Here is a 24,776-nt window from a genome sequence, read left to right as displayed (position 1 = left end):
ACGATTTCCCAGCGATGTATACGGAACATCTAATAAAGTAAGAATTTGGCCAGGTGACTCAGAGGGTATGGCACTGAACTTTCACGACTAAGATCATGGTGTTTAATCTGGGTTTGAGCCGCCCGTGATTAAACAGAGTCCTCAAGTGTGGTGAGCTAATGACCTCAGCCTGGTAACCAATCACTATAGAAACCAAACCATCATGTTAAATGTCGTTTGTTGTTTCACTTAATTTGCCTAAATTCTGGCTCTGAGAATCATAATATGGGTCTGCCTTCTGTGCAACAAACATTTCTCTTTGTAGCGGGGCATGTGCGACAAACGATACACTCCCATTGCACAGATAAACATGTTCAAAGGGACCTCAGACTCAGAAGAGGTCTTGTGAAATCTACTTCCGCAGGCTATTTCTCGAACACATGGGCCAACGCACTGCTGGGCAAGAGATCTGAATGGACAATGTGTCTAATGAAATGACGCCGATGGCACAGTTTGAATAGTATTGATAAAAGAAAAAATAGATATACAGGAGCGTATTCATCTCAGCGAAGGATATCTTCACTGCATGGTTTGGCCCGTATCTACCTGCAAAACCGCATCTCCCTGCACTCCTCAGGCGCATACAACACACTCTGTTTCACGAGGGCTTCGAGAGACTTTGCCCAGCCCACGAATGTGGCCACAAACATCTGGAACAGCCTCACCCTGCCTGCCTGCCTGCGACCGGACCGCCCAAAACACGCCGGGCGTGTCTCTCTCAATCCCGTGGCGTGTGCGAAATTCGCCTCTCCGCAGACTTTCCTTCCCGTAGCATCAAAACATCTAAATGAAGAAAAGTAAAAAAACTAAAAACGATCTCTTTACTTTTGATTTATTTGTATTTACTAGTCACCATTCTCACGCCATTCGTTGCGAATCGGTGCACTTTATTTTTTGCGCGCTGTTTGCAATTTACTCTGCTCGGTTGGTATTATCCACTGAGGTCGTGACGTGTTTATTTTTTCGTCATTCCTGTTGACTACGATGCCCCCTGTACCGCACCCGTTCTGCCGCAACTGTGCGCGCTGATGCCCACTTTATTTGAGGGCGATATTGGCACGAAAAATAAAGATCGCTTTGACAAAGCCTGCAACGGAACGCAATCGTACACCGTGGACGTATTCTTTGCTCGTTTTGCCCTGCGCTGCTACGTGCTGCGAGGAGACACCGGGGAGAGTGAGAGAGGGAGAGAGACAAAGAGAAAACGTTACCACGGGGGACACGCGTTTGTGGTCGCGTGCACCGACGAGTCTCAGCCGAATTGTCAATACCTGCACTATATTTAGCAGGCATTTGTCTTTCAGACACGGTTAATCTATCAGCTGATCGGATGGGGGGGGACAACCCTGTTAACACGATGTTTACAGCAAAAGTAACATTGTAAGGGCAGGTCGTTAAAACAAGTACGTCCTTTCATTACTACATTTTACGTGATTAAACAGTTAATTATGGGTGGAGCAGCAGTTGCTGGTGGTTCATGCACTGCGCGATGAACCGTTTATTAGTATTATTATTCTGCTCGTTTACCTAAAAAAGCCTCAATGAGCCTCAAGACTCTTTGCAGGAGGGTCCTGCCAATTGGCAGGGATGTTGAATCAAATACCAGTGACATTGTACGCGTTGTTGTTGTTGTTGCTATGGGAGGAATCCGAAGAATCTGGAGGAAACGCATGCAGGGCAAGGGCAGAACACACACAAACTCCACGTGGAACGGTACCTAAGTTGGGAATGGAACCCAGGTCCTTATTGCTGTGAGGTACACCTCCGATTAGAACGGTTGGCTCCGTACGGTGCAAAAGAAGTTCAACAGACATACATGCAAGTGTGACTGCTCCACCACTCTGGTACCATTTGAGACACTGCGGCATCTCGAAGGGCATGATATAACAAGGCCACGAACCCCCGACACCTGAGTTTGATCCCCGCCACGAATAGCACAAGTGGCGCATCATATCTGATGCAGTCTGGCTGCCCGCCCCACTCGCTCAGCCCAACTTACTCACCAGACCGTGTCTGGAAATATTATCATTCAGTGTATATGCCAAGGGCTCCAGCAGCCAAACTAAAGAGACGTATCTTATCGAAGATCCTGCGAGTAACGGGAGAAACGTCCCAAGCCATCTGCGGCACGGCTTTCTTCGCCACAGCAACGGTGGAGTGAATATATTGATGGGGCACGAGCGGCATTGGAAAAATATGTCGGCTAAGCAAATGCCACCGCTTGGCTTAGAGTGACCGCCTTTCACGTTGCCCTTGCAATTGATTTAATTCCAAGATGAGACTGATTGTATTACATTGTTGGCGTTTTGAGTGGCACTTTTTGCTAATGTCCCTGAAAACGTAAAAAAAAAATATTTAACCATCATTGCCATCATCACGAGCTCAAAAGGACTGCGCAAAAAATTGCATGCTACTGAGCACGTATCCATTGGCCAGCATGAGAGGGTGGTAGAAATTCCTCATTCCTATGGAGTAGGAATGTTTATTCAAAGAACAACAAAAACAGCAATTGGCTGTGCTTGCGACAATTTGATTTACCTGGAACAATAGGCAAACAAAATCACCCACTATCACTCATTTTCACAGCGCGAAATAATACAAAAAAACATTTCGGGATGTCCCCGCAGCTGCCACCTCACAATAACGTATAGGCCTGACCTCTGAGCCCATCCGAAAAAATGAAATGATCGCTATCGTGATATTATTCTGAGTGACAAAGAGGCCTGTCCATGGCTTTGGCAATGAATGAGTTGCTACGCCCGCGCGCGGCTCTCCCCCGCCCATCGATAGCAGGACGCAGTGTTCAGTTGTGCTTTTATCTGGCATTTATTGACGTTCACATTCTCAGGGATGCTGCCGCTGCAGTGAATTCGGGTGGTCGGCGCGCTGGTTCGATTCGTTTTAAAGGGGGCGCGGCAGTCAGAACAAACGGTGCAAGTTTATTAAACCCTCCGCCTCTGTCGCCCCTCGTGAGTGCACGTGATGGGCCACTCACGGTTGGTTGACCAGCAGGTCGCGCCTCGTTGGGTTAGCATCGGCGTGTTGTGATGCCGCCACTTCCAAGACGTCCGGCCAGCGTGAAAGAGTAGGCCAATCATCCCGTAGAAGGAGTCCAATGAATACATTTCGTCATTTTTGACCTCTTACTCTCTCGAGGCTCGCTCTGTTGGAGGTCCTTCCATCAGCGGTGGCGTGAACAAGGTAATTGCAGGGCTGCGCCTTTAACTTGTTTACACGGATGTCCCTGGTCAAACCGGAGCGGGCCACAGCTTTCAACATGGCTGTGTTTCATTAGACCTCCTTTGCCAGTACCAAAATATAAGGGGAAAAACCCTATGATTATATTTTGGTACTGGCAAAGGAGGTCTAATGATGTAGATGCTTACCCCGAGCCCTCATCACTTTGATAGTGCATTGTCGTTGAGCTGTACGCCTTTTGGCGTCCTCTTATCGAGCACCAATTGAAACGAGGCTCAAAAGAAAGCTGTCTCTGGTGTGGAGCAATCAGTTTCAAGGACAATGCATTTATTATCATAGTGTGTTTTTTCTTTGCATTTTGACTGCAAGTATTGTGGTTAATGCAGACATGAATCCTCGTAAAAACGTTTCAGTTTTGTTGCCAGAAAAAATGGCTGTATTTCTCATCGCCCGGTATCCAGGGTTCGATCCCGACCCCGACGCCTGTGCGTTTGGAGTGTGCATGTCCTTCCTCTCCGTGGGCAGCGTGGATTTTTCTCCTGGAGAAAAAAAATGCCGCTTCGTCGAGCTCCCGTTTGCGACAGCCAAGGTCGCTTCTGAGAAAGAGCTGCATAGCTCAGTAGGCCCTTGCCTGGTTAAAAAAAAACTGTTTTACTTTAATGGTAGATGGCAGCCGTACAACTGGGGACGGAGAGTGGCTCAGGGCAGCCGCTCTCCGCGGCCGTAATTGCGGTCACGCGCTTAACCGCAGCGGCAGCCCCTCGAACGGAACGCAGCATCGGACGCGGCGTGGGGGGACGGGCGGACGGGCGGGTGGGTGGGCGGGCGGCAGCCACGCGGCATCCGCAGAGGGAAAAGCCACGGGCAAAAAAACGAAGAGCGCAGCAGTAAACCCCGCAGCGGTTGACAAAAACGCCGATCCCGTCCCCGATTAATGATCCACTGCTGGACGATGAAAATCTTCCCCCCACCCCTCACCCCTCCCTCCACCCCCATGCCGTTGGAGATTGTGAGACTCGTTTGACCATACTTCACTGCGCTGGTGCAAAGAACCTTAGCGGGGCACCCAATCGATATGATTGAATTATTAATTCTGTTATCGGAGAATATCTGCCGACAATACGCAACCACTGCCACAATGTATTGCTCAATACTTTATAGCCCTTCGTCAATCCACTGCTGGATAAGGCCCTCTGCCCATGTCATGTCAGTCAAGGGGGTTGAATGTCCATACTGCACCATGCTGGTCAATGCGGGTTGGTGAACTGGGGGGGAGGGGGTGTGGGGGAATCAGGACTGCTTCAAATATCTCCTGCTGGTCACGATAAAGACGGCCAATATGCATGAGCAAAGGGAGACGCTACAGTAAAAAAAATGCGTGTATATTGCAAAAGCTGCGAATATTAATGATTTCAACTCTCCTCTCGCGCGCACTGTGGCCAGGAATCGAACCCCGCATCGCCACATTATTTTATAGCACAGCGACGCGAACCCACCATACAACTGCTCCACCCACCCAAAAAAAAAAACATGATAAATTACACGTAAAAAATTGCATACTCTGCAGCTAATAAATACACATATCTCCGAGTGAGCTACACGAAAAAAATCACACGTGTATAATTGTGTTTTTTGAACCCGACAACTTTACGTTATGTTGCCGAACATTAATTAAGGCCTGTCATTTTGCCAGCACAAGTTCAACGTTCAGGTCCGTGGCATCCTCGTGATTATAAATTACCTGTGCTGCTCTAAACAATAATAACGTTAATTAATCAACTCCGATGCACAAAGAGAGAGAAAGAGAGACGTGGCCGAGCAGTGCAGCACACCGCCGCTCGCATTCCACAGCAATACATTTGATTTTTTCATTGTTCTATGACAATGCTACAGCTGAAGTCTACGATCTACAACTATCAATGTTTTGTGTACACACACAAATACAAAGACCCCCCCTCCCCCCAAATAGCCTTAACAGTATGTTGGGGCAAGTGCTGTTAGCGAGCACCTATGAAGGCCCTCACGGCCCACGAGGCGATGGGTGGCCAGCACGACGCTTTTGTCTCTACAGTGGCGACATTTACACACCGCACCAGGTACTAATTTGAGGCTGAGTCGACCTAGGGGAAGGCCAAGGACTGGTTCAGATTATCGTCACTGGTGGTGTCTGTCAGCGGGAATCGAACTCAGGTCGCCGAGTTCATAGCGCAGCAAGTTAACCCGCTACACTACTGATCCCTACATATATACACACATAAACATAAACACACACGTGTGTTCATATGCACAGTACATATATGCATATATACATATCTCCCTCTACAACATAAAACATTGAAAAAATTACATGCTGGTATGTCTGTCCTTTGGAAGTTTCACCTTCCAGTGGTGATTTGCAAAGCTTCTAAACCAGTCACATTTGAATTGTATTTGAGCGATTTGAAATTGCTGAATCCTGAGCGAACCCGATTATTTTAGTGCCTTCCCTGTGCGATTTTGTGACACGTATTAATAGGTGTCCCTGGTTTATTTGAGCGGGGGCAGAACACCTCATGAATTACCAATCATGTGGTGATAATTATTGAGCTTCAATCAGGTGACACCGACACATTCAGATGACAGAGTTGAATATCATTCTGTTTTTTCATATATATGGATAAACGTGTCCCTGCCATAAGAACGTGGAATTTCCAAAACTGAGTGAGAGCCACGCAGCAGAGATGGACATCAGTGCCCATCTGTGCAAAGAGAAAGCGGAGACTTTGCCTTGACTAGTTTGTCTCAAGGTAATAGTATGAATCAATTCCAATCAGCATAAATCCATAAATAAAGAGGTGACATGATCCATAAGACAATAACACTATGTAGCACGATTTTTTGTTCCTGGGTCGTAAATGTTATTTGTTTGCTTGTGCCTAAAAAGTATAGAAAATGGCTATTATTCCCCACAAACTTTGCTTTTGTGACCAGGACTTTAAGTCAAGGAATTACACAAATGCACACGTTTTCTCATTGAAAATGGATACATTTCTAAATATCACTGTCCTGGTCACAAAAGCAAAGTGTGTGGGAAACAATAGCCATTTTCTGTACTTTTGAGGCATAAGCAATATGGAAATAACACTTACAACCCAGGGACAATTTTTCATTTTATTACACAGTGTTATTGGCTCGTGACACTGTTTGGCCTCGATAGATGAGTGGCAGATTGTCAAAGTGTTAAATAAATCACAAAGCAAATTAAATTAATGCGGGCACCCTATTATCCCTTGGTGCGCGTACAAGTGCCCCACATAAGTAAAGTGCGCGCGAAAATAAACCGTCAAATCATTTCAATTGCCATCATCATCGCCAACGCTCATCAAGCCCCGCACTGCGACAGAGGTTGCTCGCTATAAGTAGGGCGCTCTAGCTGTTCCATTAGGGTCTTACTTTTTGCCATTCCTATGCTGTTAACATTTGCGCTACGGCGGCGCTATGTTGCTGATGCGGCGGTACAGGGAGCCGATGTGGTGAGGCGATGGCTCAGCCCTGCAATTAGCTTGCTCGCGTCACACGGCTGACGCGAAGAGCCTCCCGTGGAACGTGAACTCCAGCGAAAGAGGCACGTGGTCTGCTCTTCTTTCGCTGACCGAGACGTGTTGGGAATGCGTGGGCGTACTCACGGCTAAGCCCCCCCCCCCTACACCACACGTGACCTAACGCATCGCCATACCACACGTGACCTGACAAATGGCCACACCACACGTGACCTGACAAATGGCCACACCACACGTGACCTGACAAATGGCCTTCACCACACGTGACCTGATACATGGCCACACCATACATGACCTGACACGTGACCATCTCATCCTATTGGCATCGAGGTGCCATACCCTGCCCAGCCAGGAGAAAGCGCAACAGCAGCGAGTGTTGAGTCCGGCTGTCCCCATCTGTATGAGATTTAGTGTTGGCCCCTCGCACCCGTGGGGCTTCTCCGGGTGCTCCAATTTACTCCCAAATATTAATGCTCATTGACTTACCAATAACACCTTGCTACATAGAGGACCACAGAGCTTTTCTGTGGTCCCACCTCCCTCGTGCCTCCGAGTCGTTCTCTCTCCGTCTTCGAGAGTGAACGAACACCGAGCGGCGGATCGCAAGTCGAAATCATTCATGTGGGCAGATTGTTTGCAATATATATGCACACACGCATATTCATTACTGCAGCGTCTCCCTTCAGCTAATGCACATTTGGCTGCCTTTATCGTGACTAGCGGGAAGTGCGCCGTTAATGAAAGGGGCCTGAGTGGCAAAACAAACGGGGGGGACGCAGCTGTTGTACGCGGCGCATTTTCCATCCACGAAAGCGAATATCTACAAAAAAGGAATATATATATTTTTTAAAACGCCAATAACAGAGGCGGCGTGTTCAAAGAACAGCGCCACGGGGATGAGCGTTGACAAAATTATGAAAGCAATTTTTTTTTTACATTGCCGATCTTCGCGAGATTCATTATTCTGCGGCCCTAGAAAAAAAGAGGCTTCACGCCACGCCGAACACAAAAGCACGTCGAGACACAGCGTGGGTAGAAACCAATGTTATAGTAATAATTCCATCTTGTATAGCGTCGTTCATGCGAATAGCATCCCATAACGCTGCACATTAATCATACATATATGAGGGCCAAATTCCATATAAAGCCACTATCAATAAAATGAAAGCCCTACGACTATCAAGAAAAATCTAAAATGAATAAACAAATGAAGAAATGGCACCAAAACAAAGAGCACAAACAACAATAGTCATCGCAACTCTATTGACCCCCCCCCCCCCCGCTTGAGCGGACATGGAGTAAATGGCATTCAATATTTTTCATATCGCATGAATACGACACAAACGGCCTCATAACTAGTTCATAAAAGCCAGACCATGTGTCCTTCAAAGGGGCAAGGGACAGCCTTTGAGAGTGCAGTGTAATCAATGAGTCACCAGGATGCAATATCTTGGGCTGCAGTAGTTTGACGAAGATATTTAAACTGTTCAAGGTCATAAAGTCCCAAAAAAGTGTTAACTAGGATGACTTTAACCGCTCAATCAATTCAGTCACGTCCCATCTGTGATGTCCAACAGGACAGCACCGCTGACATCCTCCGTCTTAACAGAGGCTGGACCTACCTGCTGATTATTGACACTACAGAGCACTCCATCTTCCTTGAGCACCCTCCATAACTATGTGGATATCTCCCACTTGTCTTCCTGGTTCCACTCTTACCTCTCAAACGGCTCCTCCAATATGTCCAATAATGGAGACGCCTGTGCTATCGTTAGCCTCCACCCTTCTCAATGTGTCTTCTCTTGCTTGGCACACCCATCCAGTTTTCACGTCGATTGCTACTTCTACGCTCATGACGCCCATCTCCGGCATCGCCATAAAGCCCCGTGAAGCCAACCACCCCGTGTCAACTCTCACACCCTGCCTGCCTTCACACCGAATCGTCTTGGATTGGTTCTAACTCCCTCGAGCTAAATGTCGCCAAGACCTAAACGAAACCTAAACACTCCTCAGCGGCAAAAAAAAGTCCACCCTCATTAAGGCCTCCAGTCTGAGCATGCACCTCCTAAACTGGACCATTACGCTGGAAAAGTGTGTTAAACACCTCGGACCTGCTATTGATCATGAGCTCTCATTTGTCTCCCCACATATCTCGACTCTGCAGGACCTCATTGCTCCATCCCTGCACGATCCTCCACATCTGCAATTCCCTTAGCCCAGCCGCCGCTGAGACTCTCATTGACGCCATCATCAAATCCTTAGTCGACTATTGTTACTTTCTCCCCTACGACCTCCCAACATCCCTCACCTAACAATTCCAGATGATCAAACATCCCGCTGTCAGACATCTCACGCGCACGTGCAAATGAGACCACCACACCCCAACGCTCTCAAATGCCTCCACCAGTTCCCAATCCAATCCCAGACCAATTTGAAGAACCTCTGTGGACTCGCCCCCGCCTACCTCTCCCTTCACATCTCATTCTACTCCCCTCCATTCACACTCTCCGCTCCGGCGACCAAGGCTTTCTGTCAATGCCCCCCAATGAAACTTTTGCTCAGTGGGAGGTCACTCATTCTGCTCTGCTGTCTCCATTGCCTGGAAGTGCCTTCCCCCAGCCATCCGCGCTGTCAAATCCCTGTCCCTGGTCAAATCGAGGATCAATACCTTGACTTTGTTTTGCTCTGCCTATGAACGACTTCTGCTTTGAGTTTTTCACTCTCAGTAAAATATACGTCCGCTGTTTCTTGAGACGCAGTTTTCATGATACGGCAAAACATGCAAATAACCTTTACGCATGAACCGTCAGCGAAAAACAAACAACATTTTAGAAAATAACTCACGACGCACTACGGTGGAACATTTCTGGATAATACATTTATCCTCTTCTCTCGTTTTAAACATGTACAATAGTTAAAAATCACAGACTTTTTAGGAGAAGTTGGTATAGGAAGGCCCAAGACTGGTTCAGATATCACTCAACCCCTGATTTTGGCCATGGCCAGAAATCAAATTAAGGTGTGTGAGTTCATTATTCAGTGCGACAACCACTGTGCTACCGCTCAACTCGAACAGATCGTTTTAATATGTGGATTTAATGTTTTCTCTGTACAATGTCTGTATTGGAGCGCACACTCATGTAAAATGTGCATCATTGTCATCACCAGTCTTGGTCAATCCACTGCTAGATGAAGGCCACCCCAAGCTGCATTCATCCGCCCTGCACCTATGCACGAAATGCTTCCAATGCTCCAACTTCTCGGAGGAAAAACAAAAAAGTTTTGAAGAATTACCAAATGTATTATGCATGCACAGATGCCAGCGGGAAAACAAACCCAAAACCATTCCATTAATTCATCTTTAAGTGAACATTTTTTTTTACTTGGGAAGCATGTCGCATTATGTATGTCCAATGGCAGCTTCCCACTCAATCTGGACAAGATTGGCTTTTTCGTGCGCTCTGATTTTTATGAGGCTGCACCTATTTAATGTTTCAGCAAATCTAAGAAAACGTTGGGCAGCTTAGGACTAGAATGGTCTCCTACATTTGCATTCGTTTTTATCTAAAAAAGAGTCTTACATATTCCATCTTCAGCAGCGAACGAAGGCTTCTCGCGCGCTTGGCGAGTCGATTCGGTTCGAAAAAGGTCCCAGCTCTTGCACGATGGCAGCCGCCCCTAGTCGGGTCGGTCGCCTTCCACAGACGGCGAATGGAAACGCGGCTCAACTTCCATCGCCGAGGCATCCTGGCTAATCCCGTCACCGGGAACCCATGGGTCGGACGCACCGCCCAGGGCCGACATGTGGCGAGCCAGGAAAGCAGCATGAGAACAAATTGCCTGCAGGACACGGCGGAATATGTCTGTCCATCTCTATCTCAAGTCTGCCCCATCACCCTGGTATACGGACAGGTCGTGGGTTCGATCCCGACCCTGACGCCTGTGTATGTGAAGTTTGCATGCTCTCTCTCCCCGTGGTCGCGTGGGTTTTTCTCCGGTTCCTCCAGTTTTTTTCCTTCTCCACATTTAGAATCAACGTGCGTGTCGAGCATTTGGCTGCTATAAATATCCATGAATAAGCCACTTCCTTGAGCTATCATTATGTGGCCCGGTCGCTTCCTGAAAAAGAGTTACATAGCTCAGTGGGCCTTACCTGGTAAAGTAAAATAGTAGTAGTGGAAGATTTAACCCTTTCCCATTCAGAACGGAATTGGTAGTAAAACGAAAATAAAATAAGTTTGTCACTGCCGAGGCTCCCACAAGGCCATGCGGGAGAGCGTGTGGCACAGTTTGGCGCCAGGTATCAGTGTGGTCGTGTCGCTACGGTTCTCTGCGGTGAGTACAATGTATTTGAAAGCAACTGCACTATGCCTCTCGAAATGAATTTCCCACTTCCCTGCAACTTGCAAATGTCTCAGAACGGAAAAGGGTTCAAGGGTCCGCCTCTTTGAATATAAAAACTCACGACCAGTGGTGCACGACAGTCAACGTTAAACTACATTTAAATAAACAATGCGAGTAAACAAGATGCTCTTCATTTGCCTATCGTGCATTCTGCTCTCACCCCCTCTGGGTACGTGGAAAGGCTGCCAGAAAAAAAAAATCCACTAGTGTTAAACATCGGACCAACATTTTTTTTACATGACTGTAAAGAAATTATAAACAACTTGAATATGTAAGTCTCAAAGATGTTCAATGACAACGCAGCACCTTGGCGAACCGTACGGAATATGCCGCTCGCGATGGCATTAATACACTGCGGGAATCATCCACGGCAAGCTGTGAAATGAGCTTTGGGTTTAGGGGAAGATTGCGAATGTGGCTCGGTGGCTTACAGGGTTAATGACCATGCCGTGGTGCACAGCCAGCAGCATTTTTGAGATACTCCACGAGTTGGCAAATTGATAGGACGAGCTGCCGATTGGCGGTGAAAGGGCTCGCAAATGAAATGGGCTCGATTATCTCGACCGATGCGAATCAAGACGATGCATCTAGCCGTCTGATTGGGCTATGAAACAGCAGCCCTCAGTCTGCCCCCCCCCATCCCCGATATGGAGGGGGGGCAGACTGAAAAAATTGAGTTGGCCAAACCGGGACCAGATGTGAACTCAGCTCCTCGCAGTGGGGACAAAAGATGGCGGCATCCAATCGGATTGTCGGCAGAGGTCACATGACCCACCCGAGGTTGTGTGATCTGCAGACCCAATGGCTGGGCAGAACTCTGTCACTCGACACTATTGATGGTGAAAGTTGCCATCGTTCATCATCATCAGCTATGATCAATTCACTGCTGGATGAAGACATCCCCGTATCACCCGTTCCTCGTTCTGCTCTCTCAGTGTAATTCCGAACGTGCATCTCTCCACGCCTATTGGCTCACTTTTCATACTTTTTCTCCGTGAATTATCACGAAGACTCCACAATGGCTCATTGGCAAATAACTTCGCGGCATCAACAATCGCCCTCGAATTGCCACAGGGTTGTGCCACGTCCTTTAAAAATGTCAGCGAATGTAGTGTTTGACGGCAGAGATTGTGAGCCGTGGGGGAGGGTGGGGGGGGTAGACGGGTGAGTTTGGGGTGCGCTGACTGAACGGCAATTCGATTGATTTTTTTTATGGAGCTCTTTGAGAAAACTGGAATTTGAGCTCCATCTGATTGCGCTGACCAATGTGCCATTCTACATCATTTCTGATATGGAATGGGCGGAGGGGGGGTGTCAACGGTCCATCCTCCCGGTGGCAACCTCTTGGGATCCATACATGAAACTGAGGCGCTGTCATGAAAAGACCTTTAGATAGCTGTGATATTATTGCACACACGTGGAAACTTGCAGTCCGCCAACACATGCACATTCACTTGATAGAGTCCGCGTGCGCTACTCTGGGAATTTCTACAAAAGGTTGATTCATTTCTGCTCTATTTTTCTTTTTTTAACATCTTTGTCTTGTCTCCAGAGGCTCTCAGAGTGTTAAAAGGCTTGTTACATGTACAGAATTAAAAAGGCTGGTGAGATGGACAGTGGACGCGAACATCATTAATTTGTCGAACCAAGAAAGGCGAATCGTGTCTCGCTGCCAATGTTGGGTGGTTCTCTCTTCCCTGTTTGCGTTGCTGAGCCAAGGGTGGAAATTCCACATTTCTATGGTGGAATGCGGTACATTTTATTTCCATAGCAAAGCGATGCTCATTTACGTCCGTAAGTAATAATAACACTACAACTGTCTAGTGCCGTACGAGCCAAGCAACCTGAGTTAGATGTCTGGTGACAGTTAACGTCAGTGATAATATCTGAACCAGTCTTGGGCACCAAACTAAAATCCATTAATCGGCAATGACCAGTGTGGTGAAGTATGGTCAGGCAACCCCCATGCCTGATATAGTGCTCAGGAGGCCTTCATTCAACAGTGGGTTGACAAATGGATATTTTTGTACGACAAAGACAAAGATCCCCCATATAAGCAAAGCAGACTGTTGGGGCAAGTGCTATTAGCGAGCACCTATGTAGGCCGGCACGATACACGAGGGAGTGAGTGGCCAACACCACGCCCGGCAACCTTTGTCTCCCCAGCGGTGATGCTTTTTTACACACCGCACGAGGTACTCATTTGAGGCTGAGTGGACCTAGGGGAAGCCCAGCGCGCTAACCGCCACGCTCCCCACACTACACTACCGCTCCGCAAAGGCAACCACACAAACTCATGCACACACGAACATTTGTTAAACTCACAAACCTGCTGGGGCCATGTAGTGGTGGCCAGGAAGATGGCAGTACAGCAAACGGGATGGGATCATGAACTCCTCTGTAAATTTTGACTTTTGAGGGTTATGCTCCCATAAGCCAGGTGTGTTTTCTCCAAGTATGTTTGTTTCATTCCCACACGAAATTAAAAAAAATATAATAGCATAAAATATCGCAACGCAGGAACCTCCTGAAAACGAGTATTGAGACTCAGCGAGACTTGCCTGCATAAAAAAACGTCATTATTATTAATAGAAAGTTGTTTTAATAACGTTAAAATGAAGATTGCTAAGGTTACAGTGATTGGCGAACACGATTAGACTTGCTCCAACAATGAATATAAATTAAATGTATTGAAGTACGGTCGTTTAAAATTACTTCAGAATTAAACAATTCAATTCTAAACGATCAAATACAGGATTAGAAAGTAATACACTTCTTAACGATTGAATAAAAAGGGTTGAAAATAAAATATTAAACTTGCATGACAAATTGTAAAATGAATACATTGATAACATTTGATATTACATTTAGACTTTAAAAATTTGTATAATGTCATCATTCAGATGCTTGAGACTCGGTTAAGTTTTTTTTTAATAAACAAATGGCATTAAAGTATTACTGTGTTTTAACCATTTTAATTCATAGGATTTCACTGGTGCACATTATTTTTACAAACTCACATAGAGGGAAATCATATAATTTAAGGAAGCTCATGTTAATGAATATCCTATATCTGCCAGATTTAACTGCTCACTAAAGGAAGAAGTCAGTTAGCGTGCAGGCGCTGTGTGGATTGTTGCATCACAGAGTCGTGAGAGGTCGCAGCGGCGTATGGGAAGCCTTCATTCAGCAGTGGATTGACCAAGTCCGATGAAAATGATGATGATGATTGAAGGAAACTGAAATATAGCCCAGGTGGCTATGATGACGATGGCGTAGGTAGCGTGTAATCAAGACGCATCGCATGAAGTGTGACAGCGCCGAACGCGAAACATAATTTTAAGATAAATGATCCATTACGAGGCGACGAATACTTTCAGGTCACTTAGGAAACATTATTAAAAAATGTGGAAACGACATGTCTTCTAATTAAGGCGGGTCTTTTTTTTTTAAACCATGACTCATAGGATTCCTGAGACTAAACGAGAATGCCTGAGGCAGTGAGAAGGCGAGGCGAGGCGTGTGCCTAACTAATGAGACAGAACAACATGCACGCAATACAAGAAGCATTTGTCACCGCATGGAAATGAGACATGTGCCTGCTCTCTGTTCCAGCTAACCTTCAAGTTCGAGGGGGCCCGTTACGCGGCAGCTGGCAACGTTTGCTCAAACCCAGCCACAGTCGATGTGGGAGTAACAAATACCGAAGATGAAGATCCCCCCATACAGATTTAGCATACTGTCGGGACAAGTGCTGTTAGCAAGTACCTAAACGTCGTACTCAAAAATTGTAAATGTTGTGGTTTCACGCTTCAACACACCGGTGGGCTAAAGCAGTGAACTATTTGTCTTTTGTCAACGTGACACTTTTTTACTGATTGGCCGTGTCGGGTGGTGGAGGGTTACGACACATTTATAAATAACGCGATCTAAACCCAAAGCGTTGATCATGAACCTATTTTTATGCCAGGACGGTACACGAGGTGGTTGTTTGGTGAGCACCACGCCCGGCCGCCTTTGTCTACCGCAGTGATGTTTGTTTACATACAGCACCAGCTGCTCATGTAAGGCTGAGTCGACTTTGGGGAAGCCCAGAACTGGTTCAAATATCCCCCACTGTTCTTGGCCGAGAGTGGGAATCGAACTCGGCTCGATGGGTGCGAAGCACGGTGCGATAACCTCTGAGTCACCACGCCTCAAAAATAAGAAAGACGAAGGACAAAAAAACCCGTATAGCCTTAACGGACTATCGGAGCAAGTGCTGTTAGCGAGCACCTATTGAAGGCCGCCACGGCACGCAAAGGGTTGGGTGGGCAGCAACACGCCCGGCCGCCTTGGAAAGAGCACCAACCATCTGTCGTGCATCGACAAAAATTCAACGTTTTTCAGGCACGTGATAGCAAAATTAAGAGTGCATCCCGAGCCGCGAAGCGCTGCACCCGTGCTCGCATGCTCGCAATAAATAAACCCGCGTTTGGCAGAGGCGAGAAAACATTTTTGTTTTATTTCGAGCCGAAGAAAATAAATAAGCGAAGGTGCATGGGGCGAACGGATGTGTCCACGTTTTTATCGTTTATTTGCTTTATCTGTGGCTGTATCACAATGAAAAAAAAACATTCATTCTTTGGTAATCCGTATTGTAGCTCGCCAATCCATCCGTCAATCCATCTGTTCGTGCGTCTTCATGTTTTAAACCACTCAAGAGCGGCCGCAAGGAGCAAACCGGCGTATTTTCTATCTTCTTTAACATGAATACAGAGAGACACCGTTCGATCCAGCGCCCACCGCGGAATACGGTCACTGACGGGAGAGCTTGTGACATTCATTGCTCTGGATTTGTGGCATTCACAGAGCCGTTGGCCATCGACGACGCAGCTCGGGCGCAATGCCTCTGTGTTCACCTGCCTAGTCGGCGCATTGCATGCAGGCACACGCAGGCACGCGAACTCCAAGGGCGTTGCCGCAAGAAAGCGGCAGCTGACACTGGCGATTGCGTCTCCCGTCCCGCTTGGGCGACTTCTTGGGGAGCAGTACCCGGAGACTGCGGTGAACATTCTGTGCTGCTCTAAAAGGGGCACCGGCGACCAAGCCGCTGTGTTCACACAAATGCATTATTTTAATTCCGCACGCATTCTGTCATGGGTATTGCAAGCCGGACTTGCAATACGGAGGTCAGTCGGTTCGATTCATTCACCCCGATGCGGCAGTTGACACAACGGTCAGGGCCGGATTAAGATTGTGTAGGCCCCTGGGCTACAGGTCCTGCGAGGGCTCCCAGTAATATGTTCAAAAGGAAAACGAAGTTGAAGAAAAATAAAAAAAATATTTTTACAAGGCTAACAACAAATAAAATTCAGCATTCACACATGAAATAACTTTTCACTTCATCTCTGGAGGCCCTCCAGCTGGCGGAGGCCCCTGGGCTGCAGCCACTAAAGCCCCCCGGTGCCTTGATCCGGCCCTGACAACAGCGCACGTTTCACAAATCCCTCAAGCCTGTGGCCACCCCAGCAGTATGAATGGGTGCAACCAGAGTTAGTCGTTTCAGCAGGTCGTGTGTGGTGGGATAAAAGTGTGGGCACTTCCACCGCTTCCAAAAACATCTGGTCAAATACCCTCTAGAGTCCGCTCTAGTGGAGTTCCCGTCCGCCAGCAGTAGCGTGGGCAAGCGATTGCAGGGCTGCACCTCTAACATATTCTGCGCAATGGGTCATTATGGCGAATTGCCCGATGATGCTGGATGCAATTACCAGCGAAACGTCGTACTCAAATTGTAAATGTATGTGGTTTCACGCTTCAACACACCGGTGGGCTAAAGCAGTGAACTATTTGTCTTTTGTCAACGTGACACTTTTTTACTGGTTGGCCGTGTCGGGTGGTGGAGGGTTACGACACATTTATAAATAACGCCATCTAAACCCAAAAACGTTGATTATGGGTCATTTCACTTCTGCGGGTAGGTAGAGACGCTGCCGTTTTCTGCCGTGTTACAAAAATGTAAAGACTCCTGAATCACAAAATAAATCATCGATATTGCTGATGGGGAGTGAATCATGCTCGACAATCCACTCGCTCTAACAAGGCAACCGACAAATGACCTTCATTAACCAGTGGAAAGATGCTTGAATCGTCTTCAGGAGATGAATTAAATTTCTGCAGAAGCTGTCAGAGCTGTGGGTTTTGCGGGCATAATGTTACACATCATTGACTGCCAGAAACTGAAAAAAACATTATTTATTCATCAGGAATACCTCATTGAGTCCCAAGAATAATTTTCGGCAGGGTGGTAACAATTGCTATGTATTTCGCAAATAAGTTGTTGATCATGTTCATTATATTTAGAAATTTTGGCAAATGATGCGGGCACAGAAGGGGCGACTCTTCTTCGAGTGACATCACGGGATCTTGAAAGTCACCCGTGAAGCAGACGTCCCGTAGTATTTTGCGGTTAATACACCCAGAGAGTGTTAGCAAGGATGCCCTCTCGATTCGACACCGCAAACCTCGCGCTACCGCTGGGCCACGTGGCTGCTTTGTGGTAATCTAGGTGACACTTTTATTATAGCTTTTTTTCAGAAGCAACCTGGCCACAAATGATAGTTCAACAAAGTGGCTTATCACGTGAAAATGTAGAGCAGCCAAATACCCTAAATGCATGTTTCTAAATGTGGAGGTAAAACCTGGAGGACCCGGAGAAAAATCCACGCGACCACGGCGAGAGAGAAACGCAAACTCCAAATATACATTCTATATTTGAAGCTTTCGTGACTGCAAGGATTCATATTCTTAGGTTTTTTCGGTAAAGTCACGCAGGTAAAGTCACGTAGGTAAAAAAAAAAAATTACGACGTAATAAACAGCAGGTGTCAGGGTGGGGATCGAATCCACGACCTCCTGCATACCATGCGAGGGAGTTAACATCTCGCCACCGTTGCGCTCCCGGGGACGATATGCCGCCATTCAAGAGGGCACTGCTGCATTGCTCCAGAAGCGTTGCGACGGGCGCAATTGTGAATAAGTGCCACGGCGTAGCGCAAGACTGCGAAGGAGCGCATGCGCTTACAAGGGGGGCTAACATGATCCCGCGGCCCTGAACGTCAACCCGCTCAGCCAGTCACCCCACAGTCTCGTTACAAAACGACGTGCGACACCAGACGTGGATTCAGCGGCCGCGAGATAACGGCCCCTTGTGTGCCGAGATCACACAAAGCGCGATCGGGGAGCGAATCTATTTGCGTACGTATCGAAGCCCCAAACGCACACATGTTTTATATAGACACGCTGCACAGTGGAGTGAAAATGGATCCGCATTGGTGTGTGTAGGGGGGGGGGTGATATTTATCTACACCTGCCCAGAGAAATAATTTCCCAAATATCCGTGCAGTTGTCCACGGACGAATGCGGATAATCATATTAATTTACTGCCACTCCTTTTACCTCACCCCCCCCCCCCCTCCGAGTAGGTAGGACTGTTTTGCCAGGCTTCATCCTGTTTGGCTAACGAGATCTCATGATCTTCTTGGTTCTTTCGGTAAAGTCACGTAGAAGGGAAATAATAAAATAATAAAAATAAAACATAATAAAATAAAAATAATTCTCACGACGTTTCGGCCACAACGCAAGCAGCCGTCCTCAGGTGAAGACAGACCGAAACGTCGTGAGAATTACTTTATTATCATTTATTTTTATTATTTTATTATTTCCCTTCTACGTGACTCTACCGAAAGAACCAAGAAGATGAATCCCTGCAGTCACGAAAGCTTTGAATCGAGATCTCATGAGTTTGAATTCCGGGCGTCACCCGTTTGATTCCATATTCCAGCAGAGCAAATTGAAACAATCGTAGTACTTTATTAAATCCGACCTCGGTTAGTCAATCGACTGGTCGTGTGTGGCGAGGTAAAGTGTGGGTACTAGAACGAGTTTGGAGTTTATAAACAGTCGGGTAAATGCCCTCTCTAGATCGCTCCTCATAGTAAAGGCCCTTTCCACCAGATGTCGCCTGAATAAACCATAATAGGGGCGGCACCTATTAGCTTTATTCTCATTGAGATGGAAGCATGGAGGGAGATTGTAGCTCTTCAAGGATGCCACTTTTGGCTGATTTCTCTTATTCGTGTATGCAAATGTACCACGAAAATGAAATCAAAGATAACAGAAGTTCCTGTAGATCGACTAGGAGTGTGGATAACATGCATACCATATAATAGGGTTCATAATCACCGTTTTTGGGTTTAGATCGCGTTATTTATAAATGTGTCGTAACCCTCCACCACCCGACACGGCCAATCAGTAAAAAATTGTCACGTTGACAAAAGACAAATAGTTCACTGCTTTAGCCCACCGGTGTGTTGAAGCGTGAAACCACAACATTTACAATTTGAGAACGACGTTTCGCTGGTAATTGCATCCAGCATCATCGGGCAATTCGCCATAATGACCCATTGCGCAGAATATGTTAGAGGTGCAGCCCTGCAATCGCTTGCCCACGCTACTGCTGGCGGACGGGAACTCCACTAGAGCGGACTCTAGAGGGTATTTGACCAGATGTTTTTGGAAGCGGTGGAAGTGCCCACACTTTTATCCCACCACACACGACCTGCAATTCGCCAGAATGGTGAATTGGTCGCGAAGGCCTACGTGTTAAACTCATATAATAGGGTCACCAATACGAAGAGTTTCACTCGGGATACATGCAAATGTACCCGTGGTACATTTGCATGTATCCCGAGAGCTTCACATTGTGTCATTGCCTGTACAAGCAGACAGCAGCTGACAACATGACGTTCCACCAAAGATATCTTAATCATTGATACACAGGCCTTAATGTGACTCTGTAGACTTAGCGTCGCGTCTGTCACACAGCGGCAAATGAGAACAAAGTGAGGCCATGTTCGCACTTCGTGACGTCGAAAATTTGATGTCTGTTTTTTTTCAACGAAATCCCCGATTTATTTCAAGACCCGCATTAACTCTGCGCTGAGATGTGACTTTAGCTGATAATAATAAAACGGCGCTGAGCAGTTACTTGCGCTTCAGTTGGGGAAATAAAAAAAATGACACTCGGAAAAAAAGAGCGATGAAAAATTAAAAGCTCGCGCGAAGATTCCATGTGTCCCGAGAAACCCAACATCGTTTATCAATCAATTCGTTTTGAACTATCACAACTATTGCCTTTATTAATTTAGAGCTGCCTTAGGGCGATCTACTATCAGCCTCGGCTTAATTACCAAATCTAAATTCAGCAAGACAAAATGTTGAGTCGTTTAAATTTTCAGCATCACGTTAATGATAGGCTTTTGGGGTCTCGGAAGCAGAAACCCGCGGTGGTGGCAATGCGTCCCCTATCTAGAATCTCATTTGTGCCACACACAGATTTTGCTGTTACAAACGCTCAGCAAGTGTATAAGTGAAATGAGCATTGAGGCATTGCTGCTCATCTGATGTTTGTACCCCTGAGCAAGTGGTGGAAAATGTCACTATTCTGTGACGGGAACGGGGAAAACCACTTTAACACGTAGACTTTCGCGACCAATATTATCTATGACAGAGGGTTTTTTTTTGTTTTTATATCGCGCAAATATAATTATGACGGTCGCCTGATGATGCTCGTTGTAATTACCGGCGAAAAGTCGTACTCAAATTGTAAATGTTCTCCAACACACCGGTGTGCTGAACTAATATCTAATTGGCATGTTTAGTTTACGTAACAAACCTTGGCTGCATCAGGTGGTCGCGGGTTTAACGACACATGTATATTCATGCGGTCTATCCCCAAAAAAACCTGTATTTGGGATAACCACTGTTGACTTTCCCACGAAGCGATACTCATTTAATCAACCCGGAGGGGGTAAATGGCACTGTTCGAAATAGAAAACAATCGACATTTTCTTGGTTCTTTCGGTAAAGTCACGTAGAATGGAAATAATAAAATAATACAAATTAAACATAATAAAATAATTATCACGACGTTTCAGCCACAACGCAAGCAGCCGTCCTCAGGTGGAGTCTTCTCGACAGACCTGTCTTCTCGACAGACCTGTTCTCCACCTGAGGACGGCTGCTTGCGTTGTGGCCGAAACGTCGTGATAATTATTTTATTATGTTTTATTTTTATTATTTCATTATTTCCATTCTACGTGACTTTACCGAAAGAACCAAGAAGATGAATCCCTGCAGTCACGAAAGCTTTAAATCGAAATTTAATCGACATTTTGTTAACGGCTCTTCTTCTTAATCTCTCTGCTCTGAAAAGGGTCATTGCCAGAAACGTTGTCTGTAATATATATGTTTCCTCTTCAGGAAAGTGTTATCGATACAAAAACAGTGTTCAGCGTAAGCTGTAAGACTATACGCACAATCTTGAAACACAATGTAAAATAAAACCTTCACAGATAAGCGCCACACGTTCTGTAATCCTATATAGTGCTCCAATTCAGCTAAAAGCCTCGTTGTCACTCATAAGTGAAGGCTGGGCATGGTTTCATTCGTAACAATGAGCATGATATGTGAAACTGTTATTTTTGTTCAATGACCATCTGTCCGTGAACACTGCCAACATCCGGATGCCAAGCCAAACTCACATTTCATGAGTCTGGCGAAACACAATAACTTAATCACTCCCTGGCAACAACCAATTGATGCCTGCGCTACACTCCGATTATTGTTTGCGACAATTACTGGAAGCCTTTGTACAGCAACGCATTTTTTTTTATTTTCTCGATTCCCTTTCCTTTCGGGGAGTCGGGTGGTGGTTAGCGCACCGTGCTTCGAGCCCTGGTCAACTCAGTTTGGTTTCCCGGCCACGGCCAACATCGATGGAGAATGAACGATAAGCCACAGCGGTGAGCTTGTGGCCATGCAACTGAAACTACAGACCGCAGAGCAAATCCACGGTGGTCTGCAGCACCTCAACGGAATCTCTCTGGTGAAGCCCTCTCGTCGTGGCAAACAGAAATCAACATTGGCATTCAGCTCCCGAACATACTGCCACCATATGCAAAAAAGAATAGTGGTGAGCGATATCTGAATCAGTCCTTAACCAACCTGCATTAACCAGCGTGGTGAAGTATGGATAGACAACACCTTCGACCAACACGTCATGCGAAAGCCTTCGTACAGCGGTGAATTCATGAGGCGCTGTGAAGCATAATTATTTAAATTATTTAATATTTCTCATTATTTTCTATTCATTATTTTTTTTACACTGCAGGTTTATTTTTTTATCGTCTCATTCAGAGATACAAATCGGAGCTGCTCTGCCCACTTGCCAGGTAGAAGAAAAGTGGCAATTATATTACCGTATTTCGTTTTTGTATTTCTGTAGAGTAGTATGCACAGGGATATCTCACCAATACGGCAGTCTGGCGAACTCTATTTCATGACGGAGGAAATATATAAAAATTTATTTAGTTTAACTTAAATGTACAGGGAATATGAAAGTGCCATTCTACAAGTTAAAATCAATAGAGCTATCTCTCATCCACATTTTAAACATAATCAAGATCGCATCAGAGAAAGGGACCTGAAATGGGATATGTAATGAAATAAATTATAAACTGCTATATATGTATGGAATGAACAAGGGTTTCCATTGTGAATTTCATTTTAAATTCCTTGAGGAATTTTATTGGAGTCATTTTTTTGGAGTGCACAGGCCAAATAACTGTGTATACAAAATTGATGAATGCGCATTATACTGCATTTGTTTGCATAATTCAGAATTCACTCTAGTCTCCGAAGAAGCTGTAATCTTATAGAAGCATATTATTGCACAACTAACAATGTATTGAAAAAATACGCCTTTGAAACAGAAACACTTTTCTGTTTAGCATACTTTGATATGGATAAGGTATCATGGGTCCTGTTCCTCTAAATAATTATAAACGACATCATTGCTATTACAATCCAACCCAGCAAAAATATAATAGCATGCACATAACTATCCTGTGTTTAAATACAGTATAAACCAATATTTGTCAGCCTATTGGCTTTCCAGACCATTCATATCGAGCAGCATTAGATTAAGCAAGCAACGTCTGGGCTGGTTTTACCATTTCTGGGCCTCATCCGCACAAAATGAGGCTTTGTGAAACAAAAGATGTTTAGGTGTTATTAGCAAGAGCACTCCCTATATAATAATCTATGGGAACCCCATAAAATGCAAAAAAGCAATCCAATACACCAACTTTTTATGTCATTGCCATGGCGCATTGTGGATAACTGCAAATATAACCAGAGCTCCCTTCTGCTCCTCCAGAAATAAAATGGCCATTTGTTATACATTTTTCAGAACTTGGCCAAAAGTTAATGTGTTTAAAATTAAATAACTTAGCTCTAAATCATACAGCAGACACACTGCCAGACCCATCTACCGCACTCTCAAGGGTGAGTTTTCTTTCGTAGCTCTCAGCTTTGCTGTTTTATGCACGCTTTTAATGACTTAAATATTGATATACTTTCGGTTATGTACGTATTTAAATTCGAACCGAGGCTATTAAAGGGTGCTGACGAAGAAGCACACTTTTTTAAATATTTTCTTCTGCAACGCCCTTGACAAAAATACATTCTCGGAATAGATGTCCGCACACTTTTGTATGCACATTTTAAAGCCTTAACAGGGTTATGGGACAAGGGCTGTTAGCGAGCACCTATGATGGCCGGAACGGTACACGGGGGGGTGGAATGGCCAGCACCACACCCCACCGCTTTTGTTTCCCCAGTGGCGATGTTAACACAAAGCATCATGTACTCATTTGAGGTTGTATCGACCTAAGGGAGGCCCAGAAGTGGTTCCGATGATTTCCGTCACTGACGTTGGCCGTGGGCGGGAATCAAACTCGGGTCACTGGGGTTCGTAACGCAGCACGCCAACTACTACGCCACCGCTCCCCCATGTATGTGCATCTAACACACACACACGCGCACAACTATTACTTTGCGATGAATAATGCATTGTACATTTTTCATTAAATAAATATGTATTTGTACAAAAGCTGCCAATGTAAATATGCATCTCTACATGTTGCACATTCCACATTTACACTATTAGATTGCACACTAAATACATACTGCACCATTTGAATGTTTGTGCAGGTGTGGACATACTGTAGAGCGTGGGGAGCGGTGGTGTGGCGGTTAGCGCCACGCTCCGTTAGCTCACCGGCGACACACGATCGATTCCCACTCACAACCAACACCAGTGATGATTATCTGAACCGGTCCTGGGCCTCCTCTAAGTCGACTCAGCCTCAAATGAGAACCTGGTGCGGTGTATAAACATCGCCACGAGGGAGACAAAGGCAGCCGGGCGTGGTGCTGGCCACCCACCTCCTCATGTGCCATCCCGGCCTTCATAGGTGCTCTCAAACAGCACTTGCCCCAACAGTCTGTTAAGGCTATATGGGGGACCTTTGTCTTTGTTTTCCTTTATAGCGGTAACACACATATCCCTTTGTTCCCGGATTGACTAACGAGGCAACGTATATTTGCAAGCGTCCATTAAGGCCGGTCCTGTACACGAAAGATAGCCATGCTCTGGCAGGTAAATGTCTCCACTGCCCCTACCATGAACACAAATAATCATGATAGTTTACAG

The 24,776-nt window shown here is 45.9% G+C and overlaps 1 protein-coding gene across 2 annotated transcripts in view; it reads right to left on the bottom strand.

The window, feature by feature from the left end:
- The window catches only part of LOC144946031 (leucine-rich repeat and immunoglobulin-like domain-containing nogo receptor-interacting protein 3), a 154,837-nt gene that overhangs the window by 44,205 nt on the left and 85,856 nt on the right, over positions 1–24,776 (bottom strand). The gene's annotated exons all lie outside the window — the stretch shown is intronic.

The sequence above is a fragment of the Lampetra fluviatilis genome, chromosome 39 (assembly GCF_964198595.1).
Source record: "Lampetra fluviatilis chromosome 39, kcLamFluv1.1, whole genome shotgun sequence".
NCBI classification, from domain to species: domain Eukaryota; kingdom Metazoa; phylum Chordata; class Hyperoartia; order Petromyzontiformes; family Petromyzontidae; genus Lampetra; species Lampetra fluviatilis.
This window is presented reverse-complemented; position numbering and strand designations above follow the sequence as displayed.